The sequence below is a fragment of the Sitophilus oryzae genome, unplaced genomic scaffold (genome assembly GCF_002938485.1).
Source record: "Sitophilus oryzae breed Bouriz unplaced genomic scaffold, Soryzae_2.0 scaffold_1517_pilon_pilon, whole genome shotgun sequence".
Taxonomy (NCBI): Eukaryota; Metazoa; Arthropoda; class Insecta; order Coleoptera; family Curculionidae; genus Sitophilus; species Sitophilus oryzae.
Genome location: NW_022146189.1, coordinates 398,486 through 411,477, shown reverse-complemented (window position 1 = coordinate 411,477; position 12,992 = coordinate 398,486). Strand labels below are relative to the sequence as shown.

General features: G+C 34.5%; 1 protein-coding gene across 2 annotated transcripts in view; it reads left to right on the top strand.

Moving 5' to 3' along the window:
• The window catches only part of LOC115878539 (formin-like protein), a 237,038-nt gene that overhangs the window by 1,308 nt on the left and 222,738 nt on the right, over window positions 1-12,992 (top strand). The window lies entirely within an intron of this gene.

Here is a 12,992-nt window from a genome sequence, read left to right as displayed (position 1 = left end):
ACATAAAAATATAGAGGATTGTATTGTTTCAATACCAATTAGTTAATTATATGTACTTTTAACGTAAATTAGTTAAGGTATAAGCATGACTTACAGTAATTTGTAAATAAACACACGTATTCGCAGACTTCAAGGACAGAAAACGGACACAGGGACATGAAAACGGGAGCCTTATACAAAAACCTGAAAACAGAAAAACAAATTTTTTTATACTAAAATTAACAATCTAAAAATATCAATAGGTATAAAATATAAATATACTGTTTAAAAAAGCGTCCATTATTCCCAAAGAGACCTGGCTTATAAATCAAAAAGAAGCAAAAAGAGACTTTTAGTCGGATAACATAATCAGATTATCAGTCCGATTTATTGCATTATTGACAATAAATCGCACATATTGGAGATAAATGATGTTGGCTATAGTTAAAAATGATCTTACCTTGCTGTAAATTGTTTCCATTTTCAAAAAAATCGCCGATCAAAGAGATTATAACACCATTTTCTTGCATCTAAAAAATGTAAAAACAGTGTTTATTTACTACCTATTTTTCATATACATGGGACATACCTACTACGGCAGAAACGTCATTTTCTCCAGGATTCTTCATGTAATATATATTTTATATACTTTATTACCTTTATAATTATAAATTTCAGCCGAAATATTAAATTGAACTTCCAAAACGAAACTAAACGGAATGAATTAAAATGGCGTCGAATATTTTCGACACAATTTTCGAATTTGTTCTAGAACAAATCTGAAGTTGTCTCTGAAACTGAAATCTGTCAATTCTAAACTGTGAAGTTAGACAATAGTTAGACAAAACAATGCTGTCCTTGTCTAGATACGGCCAGTCTTGTCGAGAGGGAGACTTGACAGTGACACTAGTTTTTGTTTCTGTATTTTTTCCTCATTTTTTTGATGTCGTCTGGTCGAAATGTTTCCTACTCGCTAGACCAATGACTAAAGAATATAAGGACATGTAACGCCCCTATACGGGCTGCAGCAGAATTTGTGACCTTTTTTTTGTTTTGGTGGCAAACAATGAGTCATCATTTGGTCACCAGCGACAATTTTAGCGATTTTTAATAGTTTGTGTGTAGTAAACTTTGTATAAACTTTATTATAATGGTGATTAGTTGTTCAGCTTTCAAGTGTAAAAGCAGCAGCGATAAGAAAGAGCCAGGAGTTACGTTTCTTAGGTAAATAAACAGTCCACTCCAACCTTTTAGCGTTTTCTTATTGAATTCGATAATTATTCTTCAATTTCAATTAATATCTATATGTACTTGATATGTGCTATACGTCGATACTAGTTTTGTACCTTTTGTTAACATTTTAATACGTTTTTTTCGTAATTAATTAGGATGATACACCATAGGCGTAGTCAAAACAATTATCAAAAAATATAAATATTGCTTCAAACAGCTAGGTTAAGAAAAATATGTGCCACGGCACTGTTTGATGGCATCGTCAAAATTTGCTCTCGGGTGTTATTTGTCCTTGGATTCTTTAGTCATTGCGCTAGACAGACTTCACACTTCACTCAGTATCTATCAATTTTTTTTCATCTATGCTATCAATCCCTTTGATCAATCCACTGTATGCAGTATACTCCTACCAAAGATTCTCCTACTGTCTGATCAAAAAGTTTATTATTAGATTATAATCAACCAGATCGAATTTCACAGCTAAAAAAATAAATAATGTAATTTCCCATAAGAATTGTTTGGTTCCAGTCGATATTACGGACACTAAAAACGTTAAATTTTCCATACAGATTAGGTAGAAACATCGAATATTAGCACTTTACTACATTATATAGATGTGGATTGACCTAGTTTAAGCACAAAAATTCAAGAAAACCTCTTTGTAAGCGTAAAAATTAATTAAATACATGTATTTACATTATTCCGAGGAGCTAGCAACCATTGACTTTTTGATTGACAGTTGATCGACGGCCTTCGCATGCTATTTGCGACGTTGTCAATATAATTATTTTATATAATTTTCTACTGAAGTGAGGTTATGTTAGATATTCTTTTAGGGATTCTGTGGTTTTGAATTTTTGGTTAGCTTTTCGTTGTGGAGGGTGTTAACCGTGGTGTTAAGCTGGGGTTTTTATATTTTAATAATTAACAGTGATTTTGCAAAAATATTATTAGATTGGTTAGGATTTGGGTTGCTTCGGTTAGCGTTTCTTTGCGGAGGGTGTTAAGCTGTGGTTTTTATATTTTAATAATTAACTGTGATTTTGAAAAAATATTTTTAGATTGGTTAGCATTTGGGTTGCTTTGGTTAGCTTTTCTTTGCGGAGGGTGTTAAGCTGTGGTTTTTATATTTTAATAATTAACTGTGATTTTGCAAAAATATTATTAGATTGGTTAGTATTTGGGTTGCTTTGGTTAGCTTTTCTATGGTGAGGGGTTTTTTTTATATTTTAATACGAATCTGAGTGCTTTCAATGATTTGATTTTAAACACAGATTTTAAAATAATTCATTTGTTTTCATCGTAGAGCGGAGCGTGGAGCCGTTCCTCCGGCGACCGGCACGTGAAAAATTGGCGTAAAATAGCGGCAACGTCGCACAGGTTAATGTCATCATATGTTTGTGCCATCTGTCAAAATTCCTCCGCAGCATCAAATAGTACCATCATTTTATTTCAATATTTTAAAATCTACTGGATAATCCGCAAATTTTTTTGGCTTAAATTACCTACTAAAACACATACTTTTCAGGAAAATTTTTGTTTTTAAGTCGAACGGACCCAATTATTGTTTTTCTGTTATCATACAAAACATCCTTTGTTATAAGAGTTCTTGATTATTGATCGCATTGTATTTATGCAATTGAAAAGAGCATTGTAGTAATTTTGATTGATGACATTTTATATATAAAATAGTAAAATATATAAATATATATACCTATAGGTAGAGAATATCATCGATCCTAGAAAGGTAACGTGACGCCGTTTTCTTTAGAAGATCCTTCATCAAACAACCCAAAAAATATTTTGATAATCAAGCAATAACTAGAAACGTCACGAAAAAACAGCCAATTTTCTTTATATTCGTCTAGGTATTCATAATAGCTGTAGAATCAAATTCTAAACTACGTTTTTTATACCGCATGACCGAAAAAAACGGCCTCCAGTTGGAAATGACGATCAATGACATTCCCCATTTAATTTTGCCGCTGACGCCGTTTTTTTTTTCGATTGTATGGTCTGTTTCGGGAAACGTTTCGATCAGTTTCCACAAAATAACACGGGCTTATATTTATCGTGCTATTTCGTACTCTTTCGCGAAGCAATCAAGGTCAAACATTGTTGTGGCTTCAGAAAAATAAGTAAATATGGAGTATGAATAAATATGATTAGTTTGTAATGGAGTGTAATGTAATACCACTATACTAAAGTGATATGAAAAATCAAAAACATTGCATTTAGAAAACAGTTACCGATGGTAGATTAAATTGGCTATTTCTCTAATGTTACACAAGAATATTTAGTTTTAATCATTGTCTTAATATTAATTACAATATAGTAGAAAACGAGGTAAAAAATATATTTCAAAAAGTTAAAATCGTAAAACTGCAGGGCCACAGTGACTAACTGTTCTGGCGGTCCACCTTTTATAGGTTATGATCCACGGTGTTAAACTATTTAAAAAATCCTGTATTTCTTATTTTTGAACGGATTTATATCAAACCATGTTATAATATACAAAAGTATCTTTTACACTTTTCTCTTAAAGCAATAAGAGAACATTGCGTTTTAAAAATGTCCGTGAACCATACTTTTATTGGCATCGGGTCAGTCAGAAATTTTCCCAATCAGCTCGATATAATACTACACTTTTCTATCAATCAAATAAACAAACATAACATATTATGTAAGTATACTAGGTTATTCATTATAATAAAATTAAATAATAAAAATATTTTAATTATATTTCTGCAAATTAAATGAAAAGTTTTGTTCTTATATATCTAATCTACATACCTTTATTATTAAACGCGTGTTCAAATATTAATCTGGTGGAATATATATCAATATAAAACGAGATGTAATTAACGAAATATCATCGTAACAACAGATATTTTAGAAACGTCTAGGTTTACTTATTACACTGAGATTTATGAAAAAAAGTCCTTTGCCTCGGGTATAGATACCGCCATGGTTTTGTATATTTCGTTGAGTTCAAATTATTATTTATCTATGGTAATATATTTTCGGTTTTATTTTGTGATGGATTTTTTTGTCAGGATTCTATCGGTTGTACCTTATGACGTGTCGCCGGAATATTTCCATTAAATGCTCCATGTTTATTAGCATAGTCTAAGGAAACTAGTAGCTTTACTCCTTGTCAAATCCTTTGTTCTTTTTCTGCCACTTTTTACGACCTTGTTCTCGCGTCCCGTGACCACTAACGTAGCTGTATAGTCGTGGGCTATAACTAGGCAAAGTATAGTCGTGGCACTCGCCATAGTTTCACAGAGATGTATTTAGGAAAATATGAGTTCAAATTAAAATAAAATAAAAAAAATTGATCATCGAGTAAAAATTTGATTGAAAATAGAATATTTTCACATTTCGTGTAAGTAACAATTCTTCTGTATCTGAAAATCTTCTGATGGGAAGAAATGCGGAAAAAATATATAATGACATATTTTTATATTATCTATTTCAGAGATTTTCTACAACTTTTTTTTAAATTTAAAACAAGTTTTGTTTTAACATTAATGTGTTTGTTTTGTAGTACCTAATATATTGGTTAGGTGATTTCCATTGGATAACTAATACATTAAACAACACATTGTACTAAATAATAAAATAACATATTTAAACTTCAATAATTGCTAATAAACATTACAGAAATTTCAAAAGAGAAAAGAAGCAAGAACGATGAGAAATAGCATCACTACTTTCTCACGTAATAATTTTTTTTTAATTATTGTTACCGAGTCCCGAAGGTACCGAAAGAACCGGGAATTAATAATTTCGAGTTCCTGTTCTTTGATATCTCAAAAGAACCGGGAATTTTCGGTTCTGAACCCTAGTTACCATATTATCAAGAAATTCCTTTTTTTATCTAAAAACTAAAAAAAAATTCTTGATAAAATATATACTACCCCTAAAAGTATTTGCACTTATTTAAGACTCACGGTTATGGTACCGTATAGCGTTTCCACAACCGGAGCTATTTTTCGGAACCGGTAATTTCGGTACCATGCCTCTAAGGAACCGGGATTTCCAGTTTTTTTTGGTACTTTCGGTACTATCAAATTTTTGTCTGCCCATATTCGACAGATTGTAAAAACTGGCAGAAAATATTTGGGAGAGTAAAACTACTCTTTTCCTTCTACTATGTTATTAGTCTGCGGACTATGTTCACCGTACCCAAAATAGCTGCTTTAATACATTGACTTCTGATATTTTCTGGAAGCTTCAACTCCTTTAAGTTCTTCTCAAAATCAATGTGAACCAGACCATTGCTTGAAATGATGAGTGGTAGTACATAGATGGTTATTATTAATTTTGAATAACGTCATATTTTTTTTGCTGTTGTTAAAGTATCACACTTTCCGATAACTTGTAGCACCCTTCTGTAGCATTGAACTAAATAAATTTCGTGCTTCTTTAACATTTTAAAACAGCAAAAAATATGACGTTAATTAAAATTTTCTCAATAACAATCCATCAAAAATGAAACCGACATTATATTACCATAGTAAAATTTGATTGGCATTTTGATTTTTAGGACTTTCAACGATAATTATACGTTTTTTTAAATTTCCCCTAAAACGGTATGGAAATTTGGAAAAGTATGTACGGGATTAACCATTTTAGAACAAGCAAAGCTTTTTTTCTTCAATAATAAAAAAGTTTTTCCTCTTGTAAAACAATCCGCGGACATACTGTAGATTGTTGTGTCGATTAGTTAAACGGAAAGGAACTACATTCATTAAATGAATGTCAATAATGATTGTTGGTTACGGTTGTCTATATAGTATTAACAATCAAAAATAACGTCGTGAATTGCCTCGTGAGTTCCCGTTTCTAAGCTATTTTTAAAATCGGCCTTTGATAAACTACTTCCGACTCCACTTTGGTAACGTATCGGTAAAAACGGGAAAGGGCTGTTAGACGAATAAAAATAAATGAATCAGCAGTGAGAAGAGAGGCTTGTGGCCTAACCAGACGGGGTGTGGCTATAGAGAGGTGTTTGACACTGCTGTAGAGACGGAATAAAAAATATATCGATATATCTACATATCACTAATTTTTGAAACGGTTTATTTCAAAATTGCTACATAATTTCGCGTAAAAAAATCACAAGGATCCGTTTTTGCATTTTCGATGAGTTTTCGACGAGTGAGATGTGAGGAGTATACAAGGGTGATTCACGGCCAATGGCACGTCAGACCTTTATGAAGAACCGATGGATTTTTGCATAAAGGCACCTGCTCCATCTGTCTAAATTATTTTCAGCATTACAGTGTTGCCGCCTCATACTAAAAGTAAAAGTGGTAGCATCTGTTATTTTAAATTGAACACCCAGTGTATCATTATATTTTTTGAAACTACTTTTATATCTCAACATTTTTCTATTTTACTAACCTATACCAATCTCTAATAGTTTTCGAGATAAAAAATAAAACATGTGTAAAATTGACAAAAACATGATCTTGAATAAACATTGGTTAAATCATAAATTTGGCATATAGAAAGCTAAAATTTGGTTTATAGGTTAAGGAAAGTCAACGCATTAGATCTGTCTAAATCAACTGATTGGATATCAAACAGGAAGGTCAGAAAAAATAATTATTTCCGTTTGATATAAAATCGTTCAAATTATTGTTATTTTAAATTGAAGCCTATGTATATTATTTAAAAAATCGAAACCCAAATAGAGTACATCTGCTGGATCTGTGTCTATGAAAGGAATGCGGACAAAAAACATTTAAATAAACAGCAATATATTTTATACGTCGACTTGACGAGTGCGTCACCGCAAATCGCTCCGCCCACTCATTTTATTGGCTACTTGCAAATTTGTCGAATTTTTATTGGTGGGACGCGTCGTCTAATTTTTTACGAAAAATATCGAGAGTATATCGTTTCCCCTCTCACAGATACCCCATAGCTACAGAACGGACAGACATACTGTAAAATTGCTTTTCAACGATATATCGTGTTTCTATACCTAAACCTGATTTCTGCAGTTAAGTCATTTAAAAGATAATAATTCCGAGAATAATACTGTTATAGTTGTTTCGTTTAAAGAAATTCGTTATTCGTTACCATGACACATATTGAAACTTTATAAGTATCTATCAATTAGAGTTTACGTGCTAAATTTCTAAAATAGTCTTGGTAACGAAATTCTTGAAATGAAACTATAATAATAGAATTATTAATTTTTAAATAGCTCTACTTAAGAAACCGTAAGGGTTAGGTATAGGAACATGATCTATCACTTAGGGTTGTGGATTTGACCTGTCAATTTTTTTCCGTCAATTGACCAGTCAATTGACCGGTCATTTGAACTGTCAATTGACCAAAATAATTTTAAAAGTACAATGAACGATTAAAAACAAATTAATATTTTATTTCGCATAATCCTTGAAATAATATATAAATAAAAATAAATAAATAAAAAAAAATTAAAATAGAAAATTAACAAAAACATATTTCTATTTTAACTTAAAATAAACAGAGAACATTTAAAGGTTATATAAAAAAAAAATTATTCTAATTCAAAACAAACAATTAATTGACTCTTAACATGGACTCTTAATAAGTAGACACTGGTAAGTTCTCATCTTCATCTTCATAGTCGATGTCATAGATGTCGATGTCTGAAGACGAAGACATGTCAGCTTCAGAAGATAAACTTACATTGAGGTCAGTAACCCTTCCATTTTTGTTTATTATATTTAAATTATATTTAACATAAACAAGTTTACCAGATCTTGTAGTGGTTATCCTGTATCTTAATTTATTACGAACAATTCCCCAAACAATTGGAAAAAGGATTTTTTTACGAATAATTTGATACCACAGACTTGGGCCCGTATTCTGTAACTTTGAAAACGCTATGCGCTTTTAGACGCTCAGCGTATATGACGTTAATTTTCGCTGAGCGCGCACTTAGTTAGCGATTTCGGTATTCTCGTCTGACGCGCTTAGTGTCTTTACTGATTCCGGTTGCCTTAAATGATCGTTTTGCTTGTCGAACTCTCAGTGAAAATCGAAAAAATTGTGATTTTGTGCGTTATGTTGCTCTTTAGTGAAAATTACTACTAAAAAATCCTCAATAAGTAACTGATAATTTACGACTTGACAGCTATTACTTATGGTTCAAAACATCGAAAATGCTGAGAAGCGTTTTCAACATTTCCCTCGTATAATAAGAATAATGACATATCCATAGAAAAATAGGTTGACATAAGTCAACAATAGGTTATGAAATTTACGTAACATTGACATTTTTCATTGTTACATCCGTCAGTTATCAACTTTTGACTATTAGCTTTGATTAGCTACATTAAAAATTGTGATGTTGCCAATATGTGCTCAACGCGTATCCAGAACACGATTCGCATGGCAACGAGAATACCAAAATCGACTGCCTTGCGTTTCGCTGATCGAATACTTGCGCTCACCGCTTTGAAAGCGTAACGTTTTTATGTCAAAGTTACAGAATACGGGCCTTGGTATTTCGAGTGAAATTTTCGTTAAAATTTCAAAAAAATTTCAAAGTTAAAATTTCAAATAAACCATATGCAAAAATGTCAAACATTGACATATGATATGTCATTCTATTCAGAGTGTTATTTTCTATCGAATAAAGTAAAAAAATACCGAATGCCATTTAAAAATCAAAAGTTGTAGTCATTTCTGGTGAAACAGTGACCGAAAACAATTGAATACGTTAATCAATCCTAATATACCTAAAGAAGAAAACATTGGACCAATGTGTACTACCAGTCATGAGCTATGCACGCGAAAATATGTCATCGAGTATGTCATATACTACCATACCAAATCTCGTTTTTTTAACTGAAGAATTAAAAAAATTATAGGGGTGAGCAACTTTTGAGACGCACCCGGTATAGGGTTGGTGACTAGGGTTGCTTCGCCAATAATACATACATACATACTGACATTACTCGCTGACGAGTATTCGACACGCATCAAAAGATGGTCACGCAAGGCGTTTTCTTTCATGAGCTTTTCTGTGACTGAAAAGCCCGATACGTGATGTTATTTGCCTACCGCACTCCGGACATTCAAAAATCTCATTGCTCTGTTGCCTCTTTACTTTTTGGTTGTCGCTGTTAATTGAGTTTACAATTCTTCTCCATTGAATTCTATTGTGAACTGCTTCTTCCCAATTATTCTGCATGTTAATCCCCTTTAAGTTTTCGTGGAAAATGTTCTTGTACCTTTTGAGTTGTCCACCCGGCCTCCTCTTATCGTCTACAAGCTCACCGTAAAGCAGAGATTTTGGTATGCGATTTTCTTGCATTCTGCATACGTGACCAGCCCATCTTAAGCGGGATTTTGTAACCATGACTTCAATACTCTCGCAGTTAGCTTTTTCAAGGACCGATACATTTGAGACATGATGGAACCACCGGATTCTTAACAGTTGTCTAAAGGTGCGTATTCATTATCCGCACGAACGAACGAACGAATGTTCGCTAGTGGTATGGACGGGGACCGTACGATAGAACCGCACGAGAAGACCGGAGGCATTTGTTGGCAAACGCCTTTGATGTACCGACTCGACACGGATGGTCGAGCGAACGAACGAACGAACGGCCGCATGCGTTCGGTCCCCGTCTAAATATACCGCACTTTCGTTCGTTCGTTCGTTCGTTCGTTCGGATAATGAATACGCACCTTAAGGTGTCTCTGTTGCAACTTGTTTAATGCGTTCATGTGTCGGCGGTACGGCACCCAGGTTTCGCTTCCATATAACATGGTGGGGATTATAATTGCTCGGTACACTGCAAGTTTTGTTTTTGTACTGAAGTCATGATTGAAGAAAACCCTGTCTTAAAATTTCCAGAATGTTCTTGAGGCGCTGCTAATCCTGTGCTGAATTTCAGAGTCGATATTGGCCTTTTCCGAAATCAGACTGCCGAGGTAATTAAATTCCGCTACATATTCCAATAGTTCTTCTCCGATTTTTATAGCATTGTTATGATCTTCTGGGGGAGTGCACATGATTTTGGTTTAGTCGATGTTTAGCTTAAGGCCCAAAGCCTCGTATGCCAAGGTATATGTGTTCAACATTTCTTGTAATTGTTGTAACGTGTTTGCAACTAGAGCGCAGTCATCAGCGTATTGAAGTTCTGTGATGAATTTTGTACGTGTTTTTGCCCTGAGTCTTTTTATGTTGAACAGACCGCCGTCGTATCTGTATATAATGCCCAATCCTTTCTCCTGCAGTTTGCTGTCCATTATAATGGAGAGCGCTGCCATGAATATGTTGAATAGGAGAGGCGCTAAGACACATCCCTGCCTAACTCCTGTATTTGCCAGGAAGGGATCGCTCAGTCATCCATGATGTGACACTCTTGACTGGTTGTTGTTATGGAGGCTTTTATACACACTGTAAGAAATTTGTTGGGTACACCAAACTTTTTCATAATTGCCCAAAGTGCATCTCTGTTCACAGAGTCGAAGGCTTTTGTTAGATCGATGAATGCAACATAAAGTTTAGACTGCTGCTCTTACCTTTTCTTGTAGCTGGCGGATGGAAAATATGGAATCGACGGTGCCACGGTTGGTGCGAAAACCCGTTTGCGATTCTGGAAAGATTTTTTCTATATGTGGGTGCAGGCGATTTGACATAATTTTTGCAAGATTTGTCTGATATGGGGTACCTTAGGGTCATAAGACCTTCGGAGACACCAATAGGCACTTCTGTTAATTTGGTGGCAATTTCGTTTTTGATTGCAATGCCTACGCCATGAATTCTCTTGTGTGTTGCGGGGTGACCTTTCCAAAAGAAGGTGTAATGCTCCTCAGTGAGACTACCCTCATCGGCGAAGCGGGTTTCGCTAAGAGCGGCAACATCTATATTTAGTCGGCGGAGTTCCTGTGAGACCAGTGCTGTTCTTCTCTCTGGTCGATTTGAATGTATCTTGTCCAGTAGTGTACGGACGTTCCACGCCGCAAACGTGAAACATTGATGTTTTTTGTTACCTCCGGATGATGATTTTGTCCCACTCGAATGTTCCATCATTGATGTGTGTTAGCTGCGTGAAAAGGTTTAACTGTAACGGTTACGCTGCCGCACAGTTTTGGCTGTAACTGTAGCACGGGATAACTATGGCATAGTGAGGACCGCGACGATAGTTCCCTTGTGCTACGTTCTCGGCCGGCTAGGAGTAAGTTTACTACTCCTCTTCCCCAGAAAGATGGTAGGTCTGAGGGATTGTGTAAGGCTATACCGCCTATACTCAGACGTCAGAGCCACGTTTATGTAAACAGGGTGAACCGCGTGAAGGTGAGGTTGACTTTTGGGTAAGCTAGGCTGTATGTGTCGCTTCACTACCCCTTGCACCCCAATCGCCAATAATGGGATTCGTCGCTCGGATAATGGGGATTACAAGCTGTACTAACATACCAAATCTCGATTTTTTGTCTGCAAAAATAAAAAGTTATAGGAGTGGGCCAGTTTTAAAAATCACCCTGTATATATTATCGTGTTCAATGCACCGATGTATTGTTTACGTCCCCCGACGCAAAGGGCTCAGACAGACAGACACCGGGGGCATTAGATCCTATGCAATTCCGCTAATGGCCGTCAAACGCCCTTTTTTATCTGATTTTGTCGAGGGAGACACCGGTGCTGTCACTGTCTTTAGACGTCGCCGGTATGCGACAAATAGCACACACCTTAGCCGCGCCTTAAAAGTACTTGTCACTTTGATAACGTCAGTCGTTGATGTATTCGAAGGGACCGGTATTGGATAAATAGATTGTTTCTCTTCAAGGGAGTAGTATTTTTAAGTTATAATCAAATTATTTGTTTCGGTATAAGCACAGTTTAAAGAATATATGAGCAACATACTTACTAAATGCATTTTGTCCATTTTTTAAGATTTTCAACCAAAGATGGCATCAAACTATATACACAGAGTTACAATATGATGCCAGAAACGACGCGCGACGTTTTAAATATTTTTTTCGCCACATTTTATTCCATTCGAATTAATTGACGAAAATAGCTTAGACTTTCTATGTGCTGTATGGCCATTGGCGGTAGACAAACAAACAGGAGTATGTCCTTGTGTTTTGTGGACATACTGCTGTTCGTTTGTCATTGCCAGATGAAGAGTTTATTTGTACATACTACAACTTCTATATTTTTTGAATTTCACGTCTAAAGGGCAGTAAACATTTTTTTTCAATTTTTTCAGATATCATCAAAACTAGATTTTTCACACTTCTGTTTTTATTATTTTGTATTAATTTTTTAAGTATACTAGTTTTTCAGTAAGTTTTTGGCAAAAAGCATGACAGTTTTTCTTTGTTTGCCAAAAATTCGAAAAAATGGACAAAATGCATCTAGAAAGTCTGCTCCTATTGTATAAGTTTAGAAGTACCGTATGATCGAAAAAAAAACGTAATGGTAATAAATAAAAGTATATGTGAAATGTCATTGATCGCCATTTCCAAGCCCACTGGACGCTGTTTTTATCGATCATATGGTATATTAAACGTTATACCATACGATTTAAAAAACTGGGGAATGACAATCGATAATTTTTGGCGGAGACGTCATTTTCTTGGTCCGTACTCGATCTTTATTTTGAAATGGCGCTAATACATATACTGCCAGTTAAGAAGGTTGTTATTTATTTTTATATAGAGATAAAACTGCGATAAAAGACCCTGGTAATAGATCTCATCCACAGCAAATCCCTCAAATGGCAATAGGCAGGACACCTGGTATGAAGAACGGA